Raw genomic sequence first — 24,891 nt, forward strand, 5'->3', positions numbered from 1 at the left:
ATTCAGAACCCAGTTAGTATACCTTTTTTCAACTGCTTGTAACAAAGAAACATGACAAAAATGTAGCGATGTAGCATAACTGTGTAGCAATTACTAAGATTTTGCTGAGGGAGAAGTACCAATTGTATTTTATCACAGAAATGTTGGCAGATTTTTACCATGAAGCGAGGAACTGGAGTGTAACAGTAGTAGCGCCATTCTACAGCCAAAACGACAATCTGCTGGAGGAAAAGCCCTACGGTGTGTGGAACTGCAAGTAGACGCAAGAATACATGAAGCGGCATTACAGTGTAATGATACAAATGTCTTAGTTCTTACCTCAAGAGACCTTGTTGCAGCAGAAGCATGGTATCTTAAATCTTGCTACAGGCTCTACACCTATGTGAAAGGTACTGATGAAGATAATAGCACTTTTCTGCAGTACAATCTGCAGGATCCTAATTAAGGTAGCTGAAAGGGAAGCGTATGGATGTGTGACACAGCATAGGCGGATCTAGGAGACACTGTCAGGGGGGCCAAGGGGGGGCAAGAAGTTTTAGTGCACAACAGTGTTTATTCTACTATGAGCTATGGGGAAATTCTAGAACACAAGTTATATTCATTTGCATAACCTTATTCAGCATATAGCTGGATGAACGATGGACATACAGTTTGTAAAACTGTAGTTGGAGAAAATTTTAAAAATCAGACCTCCCAGGTTTGAATTTCAGAGCATTTTTGATAATGCTTAGCTTAAAAGTGTATGATTTGCAATGCGTACAAAGATTGGTTAGCCTATCTGAGATAACCTGTTTGATGGTAAAGTGTATACCAAATCAAAATAAGGAGTAGCTAGCATTGTTACGATTTGTAAAATTTGTAAATTGATGACATCAGAATTGCGACTATTCTATTAGAGTAGTGACTGCTCTATTAGAGTAGTGACTGCTCTATTAGAGTATCTCGATCCTTGCACAAAATTCAAATTTATTTGCCTCACTTTCTTTACAGTGTACAGTTTAACTATAAATGTTAGGCACATTTATAAGCGATGTCTTCTATTTGCCAATTGGCTTTCTATACTTCTAAATGCAGTGTGAATGCATGATTCTAGTTTCTGGTATACATATGGTACTGTAGGTCCAAGGGGGGCCATTTCTACCATCAGCTTTGACTGACCTTCAAATTCCAGAAGATCTCACTAATTTTATGTTTACTTTAATTACTTGGGAAGCTGAATGCATTGAAACTGATGATAGAAGATGCTGAGCTACAGGAATCATTTAGTAGTTTTGGAAGAGAATGGATTGTACCAAGCCATCTGATGAACTAGAAACATTCACTTGCCAGTTATATTTGTCAAAAACATCAGCAACCAAGGTTGATGATCTGCGCTATGGGCTCTTTGTAGCAAAAAAGAGTAATGTTGAACCACATCATCTTTCACCCTGCAGTAATGCCATATTTCCGTGCCAACTATCAGACAGTAATTTGGAGATGCCTTATACCAAAGCCAGAAGTACCACTGCCCAATGGGCATGGTTGGAAGCTGGAGACATTGAGACTTGAGAGGTCAATGCACTCTTACAATTGATTGGATGGATATTGATACAGCTCCAGAGTCAGTTATGGCACTCCTGGCATGTAACTGTGCTAAGTCATGCACAGCACCAACGTGCAGCTGTGTTGTCAATGGACTAAAATACTCAGAACCATGCAGACTATCATCTTGCGAGAATCAGCCTACAGAAGACATTCCTCAAGGAGGACAGTTAGATGCCAACAATAATACAGATAGTGATGATGATGATTATGATGACTAAATACAACTATGGAAATATTTACTGTATTAGCAAATTACGATGGTTGTAACACTGTTGCATTAAATATATTAACTAAAACTTCCTATCTCTGAACAATAAGATCAACTAGTGGGTATATGTAACCTCACTCCACCATCAGAAATATATAACATGGCTTCTTTGGCTTTATCACAAATAAACATTCACAGTTAAACCAAGATGTCAATAATAATCTATATACCTGCCTTCTTCAGAAAATGTAAGGTAAAATTGGCCACCTTGAATGGTATCAATCAGTTAAATTTGGATAGTCAGCTCACAGACTAATGGTCTGAGTGTAACAACATAATATTATTAATTTTTATAAATAGTTAATTTATTGTTATCACAATTATACACATACAATGAAATCAAGTCTGCATAATCTACCTTTCTTTGTACATAATATAGGTTTAAGTATTGCACATGCATGTGAAGCTAGGTAGACACGCTTTGCTAAATTGCACAACAATCACAACATAGCTTTCTTTCAAATACACATTATTTTAGTAAATATCAGGTGCTACTAAATTTCTGCATTATTACAAAATTTAGAAGTATATAAAACTAGATACAATAGATCTAAAAACCATAAATATACAAATAGTGGCATAATTGTGGTTGTTACCATGATAACAAGTGTACAAAGATGTGATAATCCTTGAGAGTAATCATGTGTAAAAAACAGAATTAAAATATGTGGTGTAGATCAAAAGTTATAATCAAAGTATGAAATTTAAAATTGTCTTGGAGTTGATATCTTGTTGCACCATAAACAGGGGCCATACAGTGAAAAAGCTACTAATTCAGCATTGCTATCATGCCAATATACAATCTATAGACATGCATCTATCAGGAAATGCATGATAGAATTGGCCACCTTGAATGGTACAGATGTGACTTGCAGGCTAAATACTAATCTAAAAACCATAAATATACAAATAGCGACATAATTGTAGTGGTTGCCATAGTATCGAGTATACAAATAAGTAACAACCCTTGAGGGTAATCATGTGCAAAAACAGCATTGAGAAATGTGATGTAGATCTGAAGTTATAATCAAAATGTGAAATTTAAAATTGTCTGGAATTGATATCTTGTTGCCCATGTCTTGTTGCCCATGGTAACATAAACAGGGGCTGTACAGTGGGAAAGCTACTGATTCAGCATTGCTATCATGCCAATATACAATCTAGACATGTATCTTTCGGGAAATGTATGATAGAATTGGCCATCTTGAATTGTTCCGATCAGTTAAATTTGGGTGGTTGGCTCATGAACTAATATAGCTACTGTATAAGACCACATAAACTTAATTATTAGTTCCTCATCCCCACACTACATTATGCAGTCCTGTAAGTCAATTCATAATGCAACCATTGTGATGAATTTCAGCTTAGTGGCTAAAACTAATTTGTCACTTTATTTCCCTTGCCGCATCAACCATCCCCGAATGGAACAAATGCCATCAGAAATTGTTCATGTACACTGATGCATTAGAAAGTTTAAAATTTCACTGTCAGTATCAATTTATACTGTAACATGTATAATTGCAGCTACTTGTAAACTAGCTTCAATGTCCTCTATGGGTTCTGCAAGTGCAAATCAAGCAATAGTAATAGTGTTGACTGTTGAGTAGAAAAGTAAATGTTGAGTCTGTTGAGTGCAAGTGAGCTTTATAGATCAGATCATAATAAAGCTTGATAGCTATGTCACTAACCTTGGGTTACTATCTATGATCAAATTGAGGATCAGGTGATAGGGGAAAAGTTCCAGCAAACACAGTAAGGAAAATATTACTATCATGTACATACACACACAATTCACTCTAAAACTTTGGATGTATACACCACTGACATATCTCGATTCTGCTTTTTGCACTGATTACGTTGAATTCTCTTTACTAAACTTACAATTTATTACCATAGCAACAACCGCAACTATGTCACAACATTTTGTAGTTTTTATGATTTATTATAGACCAAAACTCTTATTAAGCAAACAAAAATTGCAATTCTAGACCTTAAATAGCTACAGGGGCAAGAATTTTGATTTGTTGTATAGCTGTAGTATGAAGTTAACTTTTAGAGGATCTTTGGAAGCTGAGGGATGATTCAGCTGCAATTTTAAGGCTTTAAATGGCTTAAAATTGGTGCTAATAGCATGAAAAATGTTAAAAACTAACAATGCCAATCTATACAGTAACTTTCTTGAAAATTTATGTTTCAGCAGGTGGGGCCATGGCCCCCCTTAGGGGGACTATGCATGGTCCCCATAGTCCTCCTAAGGAGGGCCATCATTCAAATTTTAAAGTATCTGTTAAGTTACAGCCATTTTTGGGATTTTCATATGCATATGGTTTATAAAAACAGTATCATGTCATTTTCTGGAAAGGACATGTAGAACAGCTTTAAATTAGATAGAAGCCAGGGTTTGTAAATTTCTCCTTAGTTTTCATTTTGTGATATTTTAAATAGGCTTGTGTGGAATTATCCTCTTGATTATTCTATTCAGAATTTCTCTCAAAATCTCTTCAGTAGGCTCTATTTTGTTTTTTGTTTTTAAGCTCGTCCTACAGATAGTATTATCCACAATTAGTTTGCAATTTTACCAACCAAACACATGATTAAGACAGTCTTGCAAATAATAGCAGTAAGTGTGCAATTGTAATGAAATTTCATGTATATATTCTTCTGACATAATAATTAGTGTAGCACAGATAATCAGATTGGTTATTGGAAAAACCATATACAGTGTATCAGATACTTCTGTGTGTATTGGTATCAGATCAGTTCCATGACAGAAATGTGCACCAAATAATGTTTAGAATACATACAGTTGCATTAAAATGTTGTTATTGCTGCCATTAACTGTAGCACTACTGGCACTATAACCAAGCTGAATTTGTCCTTTACAATCAAACTTTTAGTAAAACTTGCCCAAAATTGGCATGAAGTAGTACTATATTGGATTCAGCTACATTTATCGGCTTGAACAATATTGGTTATTGGAAGGCTTGAGCCAATTATGCTTTGAAAATTGCCCATTATGCTTTTGAGCAGTGCTCAAAATCCAGCCTATTATGTTCAAATTATGCTCTCAAAATCAAGATCATGCTTGAGAGCTGAATGTTTTATTAGAGAATATCTGCATTTCCTGACTGCTGTATTAGAGTAAGTGACTGCTCTATTAGAGTATCCCGATCTCATTTCCATAAAGTGTGAATAATCAGTCAAGAAATAGTAAAAATAATAACACTACAAGGTTTTTGATATGAAATGCAGTAATAATGTGCAGTGTGTTCATGTTGTGCAGTATTTTTGGCGCGCACTGCGTGTTTTAATTAAAATTCTTGAATATGCTGGCATAATGCTTGATGCTTTTGCTAGCCTATTACGCTCAAAGTTATGCCGGCATAATTGGTGCAAGCTTAGTTAATGGAATATCAGAAAAAGTCATATTGGTGCAACACTAATAATAATAAAGGTTGCATTGTTAATGGGTTAGCTTGTGAGTTGATTGAAAGTTTGGCACTGAAAATAAGTCTTGATGTTACTTATGACTGAAAATGGAAGCAATAGCTACATGGAAGCACTTAATTGTGTTATCCAATGACCACATACCTGTATATACAATTACAAAATTAATATCTTCTAAGGTGTGAATTCAAAAACAAATTTGAAAGCCATAAGTGTATCTCATTAAGGTCATAAACATCTTAGTACAATTATCCTTCATTGTTCACCTATTATTCTTGATTAATCCAATTATTCCTAGAAGTATACCACAATACAATCTGTAATCAAAGTTTCCAAAATTATGCCACCATAATTCCCTCATCCTTGATTTTTTAAACCATTCATATTTCAATGAAACTTATGGAAAACCACTAGTTATAAAAATGTCTTCTGAGTCACTGCAAATAGCTATAACCACAATAAAGGATGATCCATAATGGAATTATCTACATAGAGACAGTTAAGTACCACTTACATATTTAGTGCAATTGTACATTAGCATAATACCCCTAAGAATTTTAAATAAATAAATAAATAAAAGAGTAAAGTACTGTGTGAAATAATTATGAGCAAGCATGAAAAGCTCTGTAGAACATACACTATGTATGTATATAGTGGCACAATAGCATTATTGTATTGTAGGAAAAATGCTATGGGCAAGCAAATTAAAAACTTTCAGCAGATAATGCCTTGTTTGAATGTAGAAGAAAATCCACATCTGGAATGCACAAGGCAGTCTGCATGTACCCACTGATATGGCTACATATGGTAAGCTAAGAGACCCCTAAGAACCAGCACTGTAAAGTTTTTAACTATATAAAGAATAACAGTGAGTAACAGTAATGTCCGGTATAATTCCCTGACTGTTCTGTGACGCACCCCTGTTATTATTATTATTGTTAATTAGCAAAGCCCACTAGGGGCAACATGCTAATGAGCATTACAATCACATATTATATTATATTACTGACAGCGTTCTTAAATGTTTCAAGTTCTATTGTGTCGATGTTAGGAATCTGAAGGGAGTTCCATTGAATAATTGTTCGAGGGAGGAAGGAGTATTTGTACACATCAACTCTTGTTTGCAATTGAGTTAGCTTGAGAGGATGTTGAGCACGGGTGTAGGATACTAGAGTTGGTGATGGTAAGCAATGATCAGGTATTACTAGTAAGTTCCTGACAATCTTGAATAGGAAGGTGAGTCTAGCAATTGTTCTTCTGTTTTGAAGTGTAGGCCATTCAAGACTGGTTAACATGTCTGTGATGCTATCATGGTTTTGGTTAGATCTATGTTAAAAAAAAACAAGCGGTGCAGTGTTGAATCATTTCTAGTTTACTAATACTGGTGTGATGATAGTGGTCCCAGGTGGCTGAGCAGTATTCTAATGATGGTAAGAGCAATTGTTTGTAGACGTGTTCTTTAATTTCTGATGGTGCATTGTGGAGATTTATTTTTAAGAATCCAAGGAGTCAATTTGCCTTGTTACAGATGTAATTGATGTGAGGATCCCATGATAGTTTGTGGTGGAGACGGATTCCAAGGTAATTGTGTTCTAATGCTGTAGCCAGTGGAATGTTGGACATTTTGTATGTGAAAGTACTTTAAATTTGTTATGGTGTGTTGTTACCAGTAAAATTTTACATTTGGAGATGTTGAATTCCATCATCCAGTAATTTGCCCATCTTGTTAGTGAGTTTAAATCATCTTGAAGTATTTTGTGGTCTTGTGATTTTTTAATGGTTTTGTAAATAAGAATATCATCTGCAAATAGACGGATCTCACTTTGGATGTTGGTAATGATGTCATTGAAATAAATCAAGAAAAGAACTGGTCCAAGGACAGACCCTTGGGGAACACCAGATGTTACATCACAAATGGATGATTTAGAGCCTTCTACTATAATTTGTTGTGTGCGACTGTGAAGAAAGGATTCAAGCCAGTGTAATAAATTCCCTCTTATTCCGTAGTGCCTTAGTTTGTAGAGGAGTCTTGAGTGAGATACTTTATCAAAAGCTTTAGAAAAATCTAGTATTGCAGCATCAACTTGTAAATTTGTGTCTATTTGTTTGGCAATGTCATTGATGGTGATAAATAATTGTGACTCACAAGAGTGCTTAGACCTAAATCTGAACTGTCTGTCAGAAAGAATATTTTGATCTTCCAGATGTTTCATTATTTGACTTACTATCATGTGTTCCATTGATTTGCATAATACTGATGTTAACGAGATGGGGCAGTAGTTTTTTGGGTCAGATTTTTGGCCTTTCTTGAATATTGGACTGACATAGGCATGTTTCCATTGGGATGGTACAGTTCCAGTTTCTAGCGATTGTTTAAATATGTGAGTAAGCATAGGAGAAATTTCAGCTGCTGTTGTCTTTAGTACAAGTGGATATATAGAGTCGGACCAGGAGATTTTGATGGATCACAGTTGGTTAGAATGTTGTAAACTCCTTGTTCAGTGATTTCAAATGCTGGTAGAGATGGATGTAATGAAGGACCTTTGTCAAGAATGGTACTGCTGTTGTTATCAGTTGTGAATACAGATTTGAAATGATCATTTAAAACAGTTGCCTTTTCAATTAGGTCTGCTAAAGCATTGCCATTTTCGGGATGTATTAACGTACCAATGCCATTGTTATCTTGCTTACAAGTTTTCAGGTAGTGCCAAAGAAATTTTCTGTTGTGTGATAATGATACAAGATTTGTCACATATGTTTTGTGCTGGTGTTTAAGTTTAAGGTTTACCTCTTTCTGCAGCAATTTGTATTCGGACCAATCGGTGTCATGATGATAGTGCCTGGCTCGATTATAAAGTCTTTGCTTCTTTCGGATTAGCCGTTTCAAAGTGTTAGACATCCATAGTAAGTGAGTTCTAGTACTTGATGTTTTGGTAGGAGTGTGGTCTTCAATAATTTGCTGAAGATTCTGCATAAAAAAGGTCCAGTTTTCTTCCAGGCTTTGATAAGACATGTGATTTAATTCAAAATAGGTATGAGAAAGGTTGCATAGTTTTTCTCTGATTGTGTCCCAATCTGCCAATTTGTAAAGGTAGATTGTTCGGGAAGGTTTCTTCGACATATGACTGGGAATTTGAATGGTTGCTAATACTGCATCATGATCATTTAACCCTGGTGCTGGATGACAGGATAGTACAGAGTCAGGATGAGTAGTAAACAATAAGTCTAATGTATTATGGGCTCTTATAGGAAAGGGGTGACTAGTTGTGACATCTGGGTATCGTGAGTCTTACGCCACTCCAAGTAGATTCCTTGCTTCCCATTTCATTGATCTCAAAAATGCATGCAGGCGAGGCGGGCAGTTTGTTTTTCATTATTTATTATAAGCAGCTATTGCTGCTAATTCTTAAAATATATGACTTACTCAACAGCATTAATAAGCAAGAAGATACGAACTAAGAGCACTAAAGGTATTAGCTAGTACCTGTTTGTTTTTGTAGGTGGTACCCCTATAGGCTTTGTTGCCTCCTGTACCCACCTCACCTTGTGGTTAAGCTAATATAAATACCTGTGTGCAAGTGCTACACAACCACGTGATAAATGTGACTGGGCCTGCAAAAAATAGGGCATGTGGGCTAATGATTTTTGCCTACTTTTTTCAAATTTCCATCACTCATAACTTGTACTATAATTATGCTATGGCAATGCAATTTGCAGCTCTCAGTAACCATTTAATTGGCTTTATGACACAGGTTACAGAATGGCAATATTTTCCTCCAGTACTGAGATATGACCTGTTGTGTGATGGGGTGTAGTTTGTGCCCACATGTCCTGTTTTTGCAAGCGCAATCACAAATAATGAATAGCATTAACAGCATAATGAATAAAACCATGCAGAACCTACTTAATAAACATTGAGATAAAAATTCTGGACTATTTTTACTGTGTTGGCTCAGCAGCTACTTACAGATTTAAGAGATACAAACTGTGACTGTTCTATTAAGGTGGTTGACTGCTCTATTAGCAGAATTATTTTGATCTGAATGTTTTGTACCTTTGGAAAATTATACTTTTACATACTTAACCATTTTCTGGAAACCTCAGAAACCCCCTAGAGCAGTCTCTGTTAACCACACTACAAACATATGAGGTGCTACATGCATGCCCATACTGCTTATCTAAAGTGGAATATAATTCTGTTATTATACCTCAATTATCTGATCTCAGGTGTTGGGTGATGTAGCTTTATTACCTGAACTTGTACCCAGGCAATTGCAAAGTTATCATACAGTATGATAGTACTGTATAGTAGGGACAATGAAGGTGTGGGTGTGGCCTGCAATAAAATATCACCCAAAAACCTGACTTTTTCTCACAACGGCATGACAGTATTGGTTGAGTAAAATCAAGCCCAAAGGTGCCTTCAGATCGACCAGAAATGTTTTTGTTAAGTTGCTACAGAATTTTAATTTTTTTTATTTGACAGAATTTTCTACTACCTGCCTGGTGCATTCAGTCAAGCATAGCAGAAAATTGTGTAGAGCTACAGCCCTTCTTCTTTCATGAAAATGTTTTAAATTCGCTTAAGAAGAAACCTTTGGCACATTGGTAAGCATACAATGCATGCGCTATTGTGTTGCCTTTATCCTTCTGTACCAGTGAAGGTTCTTCATCGATAGTAGGGCTTCCATCAATGGGCGTGGCAACAATATGCAGTATAGTATTGCATAACGTGTACACTATCATCAGAGACAAGTGTTTTGTTTTTAGCAAAGTTAACTTAGCTAACTACTTGCATTTTAGAACATTTGCTGTGGCCATACCAAGGCACTGTTCACTACATGCAGGCGTGCCGAGATCCAGACTCCTAAAAAGTAAGCTCCACTCTTAATGGTAGACTCCCCAGCAATGTTTCACTGTTAAATCTTACCATTTAGGCCTTTAGAAATGCAACCGAAGCCTTTAACAGTTGCTTTAGAAGATAAAAACGACAATTATTTTAGAGACGTTTATCACAGAAAGATAGCAGTTTCAAGTGATATTAAAGTAATATTATTGTTGTAAGCAAACGTAGAAGTAAGTGTTTTGTCATATAAAATCTTGTAATAAGTGTTTTTTTTTACTGATAAACTGATTTTAGTTTTATTGAGAAGAAAAATTTGTCAGCAGTTAGAGTCAGTCAGGCATCTGCCAAATGGGGGTTCCAACCCTTTGAGTCCCCCAGATCTGCCTCTGCACTAGCTGCTTCTAGATCTCTTGTTCACTTCATCATTATCCAGACTGGTAGCATGCTTTCCTTCATGACTTTTTTGATTATGATTATGATTAAATACGGGTAAAGGCACAGCCTGCATACCCGATCAATGCAGTAATTATACAAAAATAACTCTTGAATCAATTAAATAACTTATACAAAAATAAATCTTGAATCAATTAAATGACTATCTAATAATGATTTAAAAGTGTTAATCGAAGAACTATTTACAACATAATTAGGCAAACTATTCCAATTGTTGGTGATTCTATTGATAAAGTAATTAGATCTACATAATAGTCTTGAGCGTTCCTTAAACAATTTGAATTGATGCCCCCTGGTAATAGATCTTGAGTACGTATATATATCAGTAAAATCGGTGGTGAAATAATTGTTAAGAATTTTGAAAAGAAATATTAGATCACCTCTCAAACGTCTATAATGAAAAGATGGCAAATCTAGTTGTGTCAACCTCTCTGAGTAAGATTTGTCTTGAAGTTGTGGGATGAGACGAGTAGCCCTTCGTTGTATCTTCTCTACCTTTCTGTTGTCTAGAATATAATGAGGCCCCCAAATAGGATTATTGTATTCCAAGATAGGTCGAACTAATGTATTGAACAGACAAGTTAGCATGGTAGAGTCAAGGTATTCAAATGGTTTCTTAATCAAACCAAGTACTCGGTTAGCTTTGGTAGTAACTTGAGTGGTGTGATGATGGAATTTGAGCTGATCGTCAAAAACAATACCGAGGTCGCTGTGCGTTGCATTGATGTCAATAAATATTCCGTTGAGACAGTAAGGACCATAGTGGTGGGCTGGGCCGAAGTGAAGGTGTTTGCACTTGGAAATATTAAAATTCAAAAGCCACTGTTGTGACCATCTTTGAAGTAAGTCTAAGTCACTCTGTAACGCAGTATAGTCTTCTCTATTTCTTTGTGTTTCTTCACATGATGTGTCAAGCAAACCACATATAGCTATAGCTAAACGCTACTATTACCATGTAAACAAATCAAGACACACGGTAGTGTGTCGTGAGGCCCAAGAAGCCGGCGCGCCACACCGTGAGTATATTGACAGGAAGAACGAAAACGTCATTTTCACACCTTTGTATCTCGGTGATCACTTATCTGATTAGAACCAAATTTGCTACACAGTTGTCCGCCAGCCAAGGAAGTCTACATTCCAAATTTGAAGGAAATTGCTCCAGCCATTTCCGAGATACGAGCTGCCAAAGTTTCGTTATTTTTTCTTCGTTTTTTTTTTCTTCTTCGTCTTTTCGCACACTTGCAAAAATTGCTATAACAAGCAAACGCGTACTCCGATCGCCTTGAAATTTGGCACACAGAAAGGGAGTCCAAAGGCGAATCCTAGCATCAAATTTGGTACAAATCCGATGAATGGTTCAGGAGTTATGACCGATTATTCGCGTAAAACAAGATCGATTTGTTGTCACGCCTACAGGGTAAACCGCCTCATGGAATGAGTTGAAAACTGCTATGTAGATGGAGTAACCATCGTAGGAGTGCCTTTTGGTGGTTTGAAAGGAATCGAGATAAAGACCACGGAGATATGACACAAAACCCAACCTGTGTCACAATTACGCGATCGATTTTTATGAATAAAAAAGTATTAGTTTTCACGCCTACTAGGCAAACCGCTTAGAGCAATGAGCTGAAAATCGGTGTATAGCTGGAATAATCTTCATAGAAAGTCCTTGAAACCGGAGGCACGATTGTTGTCTTCACAGAAATATTGTTTTCAGTATTTCGCAAGATGCAAACTTTATTTTTAAAATTTCGTACTCCACACATAGGACCGGATGAAACATGCTACTTAGCCAAATGGTATCCAGAGTTGTTGTAGTTGAAAAGTACTCACAGAAATAAGTAAATAGCTCGCTGGGTGCCCGGCACACGGTTGCTTTCTTTGAAAAAACAGACAAAGAGATACGACGTTTCGAATTCAAACTGCCCTACCACCCAGGGCAAGAGAAGCCAACTCTTCCTCATAGTGTTTCGATACGGTTGGGTGCATAGTCTGTCTATGCTGTTAGTTTGGAAAAGATCTGAGACTTCTCACCATCTGGGTGACGAACGTCAAAATTTTCTGCAGCATCAAAGAATTGTGTCGCACTTTCTAACCAATTCCAGCGCCTCTGCAGCCACAACAATCATCAATTATAAACTAAAACTATGGCAAAAGATGTCCCTGAACGTTTGGTAGCAGCGGTTGTCAATTATTATTTCATCCACGGCTTCCACGCCTCGTTCTAAGCTATGCATCAAGGGAGGCAGCAAAATCGTCCAAATTTGACTTCACCTCTTACGCTCCACAGCGGCTTCAAATCTTCACTAGATCACCCTACATCACCATTATGCTGCAAAACATCCAAAAAACAAGCCGAAAAAAGCACATAATCTGTCATTTTTGATTCGAGCTGGGTGGAGCTCCTGGTGAGCTGCTGGTATACTGCATCATATGAAATCCCAGAAACACCAACTACTACTGTTCTATACCATATGCGTATTTTGTACCATACGCGTATGGTACATACCATATGCGTATACGCGTACGGTACAACCATACGCGTATGGTACGGAAAATCGTACCATCTGAGTATAGCTAACCTGCATGGTATGCGTATAATATCAAGCAGAAGGTTTTTGCACTGCCGTACCTATTTACTACGCCTGATGGCACTCTGTTTTCATTTCTGTTCGGGGAAGAGGGAGGGGGGAGGGGCTAGTCTTTCTGTTCATTTCATTTCATCAAAGTATCTGACATTTCATCAAAGTATCTGACAGTTCCACAAAATACATGCAATAGAGCCATCACCCATATAATTATGATGGTTTATGTAAGCACCTGTGGATTATTTTCTTGATGTCTTCTGACTTTTGTACATATTGATTTATTGCCTCGTCCTGCTGTCTACTGCCTTATTTGTCATGGATTTCCATCTTGCATTTTTATAATAAATGACTTCATTTATCCACAGTGTAATTGATTTGAAAGTACACAAGCTGGTATACTGTATGCGTTCTTTAGAATATAGTTGAGTTAAAATGACCAGATTTGTGAAAAGGTACCTTTTCCACACATTTTACATACCAGCAAACAAAATGATGTAACAATTGACTCCTTACACTGATAAACTTGCTCTTAGTATCAAAATGCAGATAGATACTAGTAGCTACTGTACACCCATGGATAATTGCATGCAGGCATGCACAATTATAAGGTATATATGTTCAAAAACTTATGAAACCCCAAATTTCAAATATGCATGCATGGGTCAAATTTTGTCTGTGAAAAAGGTACCTTTTTGCAAATCCAGTCACAAATTATCTAGCTGTTGCATAGCAACTGCACACACTGACAACGTGTGGTAAATGGTAAATTTTAATTTTTGTTTCTTCTTCCACACAGTACATTGTGGCTGCAATTGCTACACATATATTGCTTCTTATTGGATTCATGATCCATTGTTGATACAATGAAAATTCAAAAACTATAGGCCATTATTACAAATGCTACTCCTCCTTCATATCTATAATAGAGTTAATGATGTAATGTAATGATGTGACATGATGTAATATAATGCAATTTATGCATACCTGTAACATTAATATTGTGTACTGTAGTTGTAACAGTTAGTTGTTATTGTGTTCTTTTAGTTATTGATTAATAATATTATATACAGTAGTCTGTTTTGCCTATAAATGGTCTGCCTACACTTCCCTACAATTAGAACAATACCCACACATAATATTTATGTGTTTATACTCCTGAAGATAGTCAAAGATTAGTACAATAATTAAAAGCTATATAGAGCGATATTACCCAAAACTCTACTATAGGGGTTTCTCTATACTTGTATATATGAACTTTGTAAAAATGTGTTTGGGTTTAAAGGCGCCCAATTATCCCTTCAACATAAAACAAGAGCAGTATGCTCCTTGTCTTACTCAGAAACTGAAATTTGAAGTTTGATCTTCTAAAGCATTACTTAGGACAAAAGACATTCATTTCTTTTAGGCCGTAGATTTGTGCCAGCATATTGATATTCACGATTTTTCAATGAATATAACTGGAATGCTTAGTGATATAAACGCTAAGCCAGTAGAGGTAGCATTGTAGCTATAAATATAAACATAAGATTTTGATATAATTATCCATATATTGCATTCTGATTGGTTACAACATAGCAACCATATTAAATAATTTTCATCCATTGGAAAATGGAGCCAATTTTTTCAGGCATATATATTATATTATTTCATTAAATATTTTATTCTATTGTTGCTACACATAATCTATTGTTTACCTTTAATTTTTTAGTACACTAGCTTATAATTCCACTTAAAAATGGATATTTATATGCCTGGTGGCACTAAAGGTGTGTTGAACAGACAATTTTAATCAGATGAGCTCGAGAAGTACAAGGTATAATGATTGCTCAAGCAGAGGAAGACCTGGAGAATGCTGATACAGTAACATTGAGGGAGGACTGGTAGCAAAGAGATATAACTGTAGAGAAAGTAATGTTTTTAGTTTGCAAAGTAATGTAAATCTGCATGGCTGTATAGCTTAATATAGCAATATTAGACATGCTATACTCTAACACTGATGTGCATAGTAATTAATTGTGCAATAAATTTTTTAAACTGTAGTTCGCTGAATCTTTGCTATTGAATGAGGCATGTACATTGCCTGCTGAGATGAAGTAGGAAAACATAACATGGCAGAGATTTTATGGTGAGTTTATGAGTTCTAATGTATAGTTCAGTAATGAATGTATATTAAGTAGCATTGTTTTATTATTGTTAAGTGCATTGTATAGCTACTCGCTACTTACTGTCATGCTTGTGGATGGGAAGACAGTGTGTTTAGCTACTCTTATCTGAATGTACTCTTTAAAGTTAACAACATCCACATTAATTTGTGCTTGTAGGTCCAGTGTGATGAATATACTATTTACAGTATGTATAAACAAGAAAAGTACGTAAACAAGACATTGGATCTTCAAAAGAAGAAGAGTGTACATATATAAAAATGCAAATACAGTGAGGAGCCATGCTGCACAACTGATGACACTTACGAAGTTCATTTTTCCAGTTATTAGCTTTGCACAAGCAGTATATGCATATATGTATAATTCAGTTAGAACTTACTAGCTACCATGCATGTTGTAATTGCTCTCCTTGCTTATTTACCCAATTCTGTTGTAAATTGTCAGTTATCCACACTTATAATTGAGTATACATATAAGACCATCTGCATGCTTCTGATAGCTACTGTATAAAGTAGCATACATGCACAGTACCATTTATGTAAAGTTCTGCAGACAAAGTGAGATCATGTACATAGATTTAGGTACATTAGTATAGGACTATAGTGGGAAATGCATGGGCATGCATGGCAAGGATAAAATGCATGCAGTGTGCTGATGAATAATATAGTTACAGCTCAGTAGTAAGCAGATTATTGCGTTGTGTTCTAAGTTTGCTCAGCTAGAAATGCTTGTAAAGACAGCCCATTGTAGCTAGGTGATGGCAAGGCTAGAAGATACTAAGAAAAGGCATAATACGCTGCTATACGCATATGGTACGTACCATACGCGTATGTCTATACCATACGCGTATGGTACGGAAAATCGTACCGTACGCGTATGGTATGTACCATTCGCGTATGGTACATACCATACGCGTACGGTACAAAATACGCATATGGTATAGAACACTACTACTACCAAACGTTTTGATCCATCATTTATCATCATTCTAAACAAAATTAAGTGACCAGTGTGGCATCAGAAGTACTGGAAAGCACTTTGGTACCATTGAGAGAATCCCTTGAAATGACGCACGAAAAGTTTGACGTTCTTCACCCAGATGGTGAGAAGTCTCAGATCCTATCCAGACTAACAGCATAGACAGACTATGCATCCAACCTTATCACATCACTATGAGGAAGAGTTGGCTTTTCTTGTCTTGGCTGGTAGGGCAGTTTGAATTCGAAAATTTGTGTTTCGTTTTCTGCTTTTTGAGAGAAAGCGACCCTGTGCCGGGAGCCCAGTGAATCATTTGCTTATTACTGTGCGTACTTTTTAACTACATTAGCTCTAGATAATATCTAGCTAAGCAGCAAGTTCTATCCTGTTCTTTGTGTGGAGCACGAAATTTAAAAAATAATAATTTAATATTAAGAGAGGCATCACGTGAGATCACGTGATCTAACAATACTACAGTTAGCTTGTTTGGCTGCCTCTTGCTACTCCTTGTGTTCCATGGGTTGGTAATAAAGTGTGGGCCTGTTTTCAAGCGTCAATTGGTAAGTTACACTTTATATGGGCTATAATGTATTCATGACAATATTAAGAGAGGCATCACGTGAGATCACGTGATCTAACAATACTACAGTTAGCTTGTTTGGCTGCCTCTTGCTACTCCTTGTGTTCCATGGGTTGGTAATAAAGTGTGGGCCTGTTTTCAAGCGTCAATTGGTAAGTTACACTTTATATGGGCTATAATGTATTCATGTGTGACTGAATTTGACAAAACCCGGCTTCGACGCACAAAACTTCGTTAGGAGATATGGCGATTTTAAGTAATCATTGTGTAATAACGTCCCAGTGCCTACAGCTGTGCAAACAAAATTTGCACCAAGTATGCATCTATTTACTAGCTATCACTGAGTGGGTGTATACATTTCTGATACCCAAAATTAGCCCTGTTTTGGGCAGCTTTTCTCGAGTGAGTAATAATATCACAGGTGATAGTAATAGGGTGGGAGGGTGGGGGTGGATGGTGGTCTTAATATACGGGTATAAAATGGAGTAAGAAGACGATTGGAATCCAGAGGCCAAGTTTGGGCTCTCCATGGCCCTCAAATCACTCCAAATTGACCGAGAACACTATTGGTGAGGTCTCTGTGAAGTCCCAGCTCACTACACACCATTATCACAAAGCCATGGCCATTCAATGGCGCCAATCTCCCACTCGCGGCTTTGACAGGGTCGGAAGAAAGCTGCCACAGAAACCAGACTTGCCAGTCCTGAAGGAAGTACAGTGTGGAATGTGATAGTGTATTAGGCCAGCAATCCATTTCTGGTAAAAACGTAAGTTTGATTTTGTGTGTGTGGAAGCCTTGTTATGTGAAATCCGGTCACATATTTGCATCTCACGAAATACTAAAATCGATATTTCTGTGAAGACAACAATCGTGCCTCCGGTTTCATGGTGAATCTTGCAATGGGATACCACAATGAACATCCCACAATGGTAGGGGGATCGATTTGTAAAAGTTGATTTTTCGGATTGCGGACCCTATCTAATAGAACAGTCACCCTAATAGAGCATTCGGCTAATTTATTTACTCCATTATAGAATTTTATTACATCACAAGTTATTCTGTAGGGAGTTCAGCTGCAAACAGTTAATCTTATAGACAGTTCAGCAAGAAGACAGTCACCATGTGGAGAGTTAAGCAAATATACCACTATAGAGATTCAGAACATTACAAGTCACACTGAAGAAAGTTCAGCTATAAACAAGTCATGCACTGTGTATAGAATTCAGCTACAATTGAGTCACTCTCTAGAGAATTCAGTTACACAGAATTCTGCTACACACAAGTCACTGTGGAGAGAGTTCAGCTACAAACAAATTACCCTTTAGAGTGATCAGCTACAAACAAAACACTTTGCAGGGTGTTCAACTGCAACAAATCAATTACCTTTAGAGTGATCAGCAATGAACAAATCAACACAAATCTACCTGTAGAAAGATCAGCTAGAAACAAATCACCCTGAAGAGAGTTCAGCTACAAAAAATCACCCTGTAGAGACATCAGCTAGAAACTAGACACAATGTAAGGAGTTCAGCTACAAGCAATCACCCTGTAGAGAGTTCAGCTAAAACAAATCAACCTGCAGAGAGATCAGCTACAAACAAATCACCTTATAGAGAGTTCAGCTACAAACAGATTACCTGTAGAGAGATCAGCTAGAAACTACACACAATGTAAGGAGTTCAGCTACAAACAAATCACCCTGTAGAGAGATCAGCTACAAACTAGACACAAAGTAAGGAGTTCAGCTACAAGCAAATTACCCTGTAGAGAGTTCATCTACAAACAAATCAACCTGTAGAGCAATCAGCTAGAAATAAATCACCCTGAAGAGAGGTCAGCTACAAAAAATCACCCTGTAGAGAGATCAGCTAGAAACAAATCACCCTGAAAAGAGGTCAGCTACAAAAAAATCACCCTGTAGAGAGATCAGCTACAAACAAATTGCCCTGTAGAGAGATCGGCTACAAACAAATCAACCTGCAGAGAGATCAGCTACACACAAATCAACTTGTACAGAGTTCAGCTACAAACAAATTACCCTGTAGAGAGATCGGCTACAAACAAATCAGCCTGTAGAGAGTTCAGCTAAAACAAATCAACCTGCAGAGAGATCAACTACAAACAAATCACCTTATAGAGAGTTCAGCTACAAACAAATTACCCTATAGAGAGATCGGCTACAAACAAATCAACCTGCAGAGAGATCAGCTACACACAAATCAACTTGTAGAGAGATCAATTACAAACAAATCACCCTGTAGAGAGATCAGCTAGAAACTACACACAATGTAAGGAGTTCAGCTACAAATAAATCACCTTATAGAGAGTTCAGCTACAAACAAATCACTCTGTAGAGAGATCAGCTAGAAACTGGACACAATGTAAGGAGTTCAGCTACAAACAAATCAGCCTGTAGAAAGTTCAGCTAAAACAAATCAACCTGCAGAGAGATCAACTACAAACAAATCACCTTATAGAGAGTTCAGCTACAAACAAATTACCCTATAGAGAGATCGGCTACAAACAAATCAACCTGCAGAGAGATCAGCTACACACAAATCAACTTGTAGAGAGATCAATTACAAACAAATCACCCTGTAGAGAGATCAGCTAGAAACTACACACAATGTAAGGAGTTCAGCTACAAATAAATCACCTTATAGAGAGTTCAGCTACAAACAAATCACTCTGTAGAGAGATCAGCTAGAAACTGGACACAATGTAAGGAGTTCAGCTACAAACAAATCAACCTGCAGTGAGATCACCTACAAAAAAGCACCTTGTACAGAATTCAGCTACAAACAAATTACCCTGTAGAGAGATCGGCTACAAACAAATCAACCAGTAGAAAGATCAGCTACACACAAATCAACTTGTAGAGAGATCAGCTACAAACAAATCACCCTGTAGAGAGATCAGCTAGAAACTAGTCACAATGTAAGGAGTTCAGCTACAAGTAAATCACCCTGTAGAGAGTTCAGCTAAAACAAATCAACCTGCAGAGAGGTCAGCTACAAATAAATCACTTTATAGACAGTTCAGCTACAAACAAATTACCTTGTAGAGAGATCGGCTGCAAATTAATCAACCTGCAGAGAGATCAGCTACACACAAATCAACTTGTAGAGAGATCAGCTACAAACAAATCACCCTGTAGAGAGATCAGCTAGAAACTAGATACAATGCAAGGAGTTCAGCTACAAGCAAAATCACCCTTTAGTGAGTTCAGCTACAAACAAATCAACCTGCAGTGAGATCACCCACAAAACGCACTTGTACAGAGTTCAGTTACAAACAAATCACCCTGTAGAGAGATCAGGTAGAAGAATTCACCTTGTAGAGAGTTCATTTACAAAGAAACCATCATATAGAGAGTTCAGCTACAAAGAAATTACCCCGTAGAGAGTTCAGCTAGAAGAAGTCACCTTGTAAAGAGTTTAGCTACAAAGAAACCATCATGTACAGAGTTCAGCTACAAAGAAACCACCTGTACAGAATTCAACTACAAACAAATCACCCTGTATAGAGATCAGCTAGAAGAAGTTACCTTGTAGATAGTTCAGCTACAACAATTCACCCTGTAGAAAGATCATGCTAGAAGAAGTCACCTTGTAGAGTGTTCAGTTACAAAGAAACCATCATGTAGAGAGTTCAGCTGCAAACAAATCACTCTGTAGAGAGTTCAGCTACAAAGAAACCGCCATGTAGAGAGTTCAGCCTCATACAAACCACCTAGTAGAGAATTCAACTACAACAAATCACCCTGTAGAGAAGAAGTTACCTTGTAGAGAGTTCAGCTACAAAGAAACCACCATGTAGAGAGTTTAGCTGCAAACAATTCACCTGCAGAGAGAGTTCAGCTAGAAACAAATGACCCCGTAGAGAGATCAACTGGACGAAGTCACCTTGTAGAGAGTTCAGCTACAAAGAAATCATCATGTAGAGAGTTCAGCTGCAAACAAATCACCCTGCAGAGAGTTCAGCTACAAAAAAATCACCCTGTAGAGAGTTCAGCTAGACGAAGTCACCTTATAGAGAGTTCAGCTACAAAGAAACCATCATGTAGAGAGTTCGGCTATAAAGACACCACCATGTAGAGAGTTTAGCTGCAAACAAATCACCTGTTACAGAGAGTTCAGCTACAAAGAAACCATCCTGTATATAGTTCAGCTACATTTCAAGTCACCCAGTAGAGAGATCAGCTGCAAAAAAAATCCTGTGGGGAGTAATGAGCATGTAATAAATATATGTATATAATTTGTATAATTACTAATAAAATCAAAAATAATTGAAGTACTAAAATTCTTCTTTAAGTTCTTTTCTTCTTCTTGTGGTAAAGAAAAAAACACATGGGTTAAAAAAGCCCCAAAGCCAGCCATAAGCCGGCTTTGCAGTATACAAATACAAAAAGAAGTGATATCTAATCAAGCTGTAAAAAAAGGTGCGGCCCCCATAAAGGCCATGGTGAAAAAAGATGTGAAATCCAAGGTGGCGGCCAAGAAATGGCTGTGATGGTAGGTTAATGGTTACATTTTAATAACGGCAATTCAGGTGAATTTTGTGCCGCTTGGTCTTGGCACCAAATTCACCTGAATTGTTGTTATTAAAATGTAACCATTAACCTACCATCACAGCCATTTCTTGGCCGCCATCTTGGATTTCACATCTTTTTTCACCATGGCCTTTATGGGGGCCGCACCTTTTTTACAGCTTGGCTATTTTTGATTAGATAGTAAGATAACTTGATAAACTTCTAAGTGAATATGGTTTAGCAATACTTATGTGGCGTTTTATACATTTAGCTAAACGGCAAAGATTTGCTGACTACTTGTACTCTTAGATTACAATGAACAGTTTGTGGTCGAACTCACCACTGCATATACCTGTATATACAGTGCTATCATTAACTATATTATTGTGTATTGTGACCAGTTTTGTGAAAAGTGGTCTTCCCATGTATACATCCAATTTATCAACTTTAATGATTGATAGCTTCAGACAGATTGAAGGAAACTAATGACATCAAATCTGGTCAATAGTTTGCACCAGCATTGCTAAATTGATGAAAAAAAATTAGTTCTATATTCAGTCCCTACATATGGATAAGTGTTAAAGACCTGTTTTCAAAAATCCAGTTATATTAATTTGCACTACTATACAGTGTGTTTAGTGGTCATGAACTTGCAGAATAGGGGCAACGTACTGTAGAATTTTATTAGGAATGTTAGCAATTTTACTAGGAATTTTATTTAAACTAGAGTAGGGGCAACGTACTGTAGTACCACAATAAAAAGTACTGAAACAAGCTGGATTGGAGTAGTATGTTATGTCCAATTGCTGTAAAATAAAAAGAAACAGTAATCCCTACAGTGCTGTGGAGGTTGAAATGCACAGTAGGGATATTTGCTTCCTATTGTTTTACAGCAACTGGACATTACATACTACTCCAATCCAGCTTTTTTCAGTACTTTTATCATGGTACTACGTTGTCACTACTCTAGCTTAAATAAAATTTCTATTTTTTTCTTATACTTGTAATTATTACAATTTTTCAAAGTATTACCTATCTATTTTAACACTTCCTTCCAAACATGATTTAACATAAACCATCTTTGACCTAGGGCAGGTGCATGAGGCATGCAAAATAGTTAAATTCTTTAGCAAATAATCTACTCCAGTGCATTGCACTGAACTATCCACTGCCTTCCACTGTGTGCTATGCAGTAGGACATGCAGTACCAAAAAAGTCAGCATGTTTCCCCATACAACAAGTAGCTGTTGCATATATGTTTTTAGGGTTTTCTGCTTCCATAGCAGCTATTAGTGTAGTCTATGAAACTCTCATGATATGCAGTGAGACAAGTTATAAGAATACTGTTTTCCAAAGTGAAATTTTCTCTTACTTTGCCTACATCAGGGAACCTATTATATAATTAAGAATGCACTCCTTGCAGAAGTATTCTGCATTCAGCCGAATGCTTTATTTCTTTCATTATTATTAATTACTATATGAGCAGGCAGCACAGTTTGTTTAACCCAGGATGTAAAATCAACAATATTTATTACAGTGTGTATGTTATGATAAATGCTTGTAGTGTTCGATAGCTTGAAATTTTAATTCTCAGGCTGTGACTCTCTGAAAGAAATTCCTTGAGGGAAATGAAGCAAACTATGGATTGAACATCTTTCTTGTTGAAGGTGCTTTGCAATTGATTTTCTGAGTTGTCGATGCATAAATATCAAGGTGCAAGTAACTCCTGAAGAGTGCAATGTATAACTATATAGTTTGCCTGATTGATTGATTTTATTTCAGTACCAAGACCAATTCTAATCAAACCTGTCATGACCAGAGAAGAAAGAGCAATTGAAGTAGTCTATCTGAGAACAAGGTGGCAATTAGCTCAGAATGGCACTGACCAGAATTTTGTCAAGCTAAGAGGAAACAACATTTATGTCAACAAGAGTCTCTTTGGCACAATTGAAAGGTTCAGCAGCACAGAATCATATGTAATGACTCCTATTACTACCAATGATCATTAAGTTATTAACTTTGACGATAAGAGCAACTGTACATGTTAAGAAAAATCAAACCCCTAATCATGAAAAATGATTGAGCAACTGATAAGATTAAGAGCAACTTTTGTCTCCAAAAAATAAAGGTGATAATCATTTTGTAAATATCATAAGCCATTTTACTTAGCATTTCATCAATTTCAGGTAGAGACCCACCAATAAGAACAACTGTTACATGTTAAGATTGAAGGTGGGTGGCTGTAACTGATAAATTCTTTCTCAAGAATTTATCAGTTACAGCCACCCACCTTCAATCTAAACTCTCCTTAGCAACTGTACGTATGTATGTATGTATATGTAAACAAGTAACATAGGGTAATGTACAAGGCTGTTGGTGCAAGTTACCTTCAGGCCTTTGGTGTGTTTACACCATAAAGTTTTAAATAAATAAATAATAAATTAAGTAGTCCCATCCCATCAAAATTATCAAGATTTTCAAGAAGAGTTGAATTTAGGCAGTCCTTTTTTTATCTTTGTCTCCAAAAAATAAAGGTGATAATCATTTTGTAAATATCATAAGCCATTTTACTTAGCATTTCATCAATTTCAGGTAGAGACCCACCAATTATGCTGGCATAATAATGAGCATAATAGGTGCCTGAAAGCAATGCTAGTATAAATAGGCAGAACAATTGTGCATGACCATAAATTCTTGCTGATCAAAATTCAAAATACATATCACACTCGAATAGAACAGTCAGAGAACAATCAGACAGCTGACTGTTCTATTAGAGTATATCGATCTTTTCTGTGACATGCATTTTGACAAGCAAGGATTTAGACTCCGTGCTTCAGTCACTTACTGTTTTCCTATGAAGTGCAAGTTTACTAGAAAAACATGGGAACTGAGGCATAAATATTGAGCATAATTTGAGCATAATAGGTAAATATTGAGCACTAATTTGAGCATAATAGGAAAAATTTTGAGCAGTGCAGCATAGCATAATAGATAAAATAATGAGCATAATCGGCGGATCCCTAATTTCAGGAGGTAGATTTTCTAGATCACTAATAGATGCACTGCCATATGAAGTCCTAGTTTGAGTGTTGTAACTGAGTCACAACTAAAATAATTTTTTAATGCATAACTGTAAACATTTCAAACCACTTGTGATGAAAATGAACACATATAAATGCTTGACTACAAGGTGGTCAGGATGTTTCTCCTTGTTATTTTCATGTAATTATATCCATTTTAAAGTCCTTTGTGCTTTTCCCCCATAAATGTAAGCATTGTGTGTTTATTTCCCATAAATGTAAGCATTTATATGTGTTCATTTTCATCACAAGTGGTTTGAAATGTTTACAGTTATACATAAAAAATTATTTTAGTTGTGACTCAGTTACAACACTATAGGTAGACTCCTGTAAGCGTTCGAGCGTAAATCGGATGGCTGCAGGTTCGAGGCTA

General features: G+C 36.6%; 1 long non-coding RNA gene across 1 annotated transcript; it reads left to right on the forward strand.

The window, feature by feature from the left end:
* The first annotated feature begins 15,037 nt into the window (after positions 1–15,037).
* Positions 15,038–15,807, forward strand: LOC136256963 (uncharacterized). Its single transcript, XR_010701749.1, has 3 exons — positions 15,038–15,094; positions 15,227–15,311; positions 15,508–15,807. It is a non-coding gene; the product is annotated as an uncharacterized lncRNA (long non-coding RNA).
* Positions 15,808–24,891: the final 9,084 nt, after the last annotated feature.

The sequence above is a fragment of the Dysidea avara genome, chromosome 5 (genome assembly GCF_963678975.1).
Source record: "Dysidea avara chromosome 5, odDysAvar1.4, whole genome shotgun sequence".
Lineage (NCBI taxonomy): Eukaryota > Metazoa > Porifera > Demospongiae > Dictyoceratida > Dysideidae > Dysidea > Dysidea avara.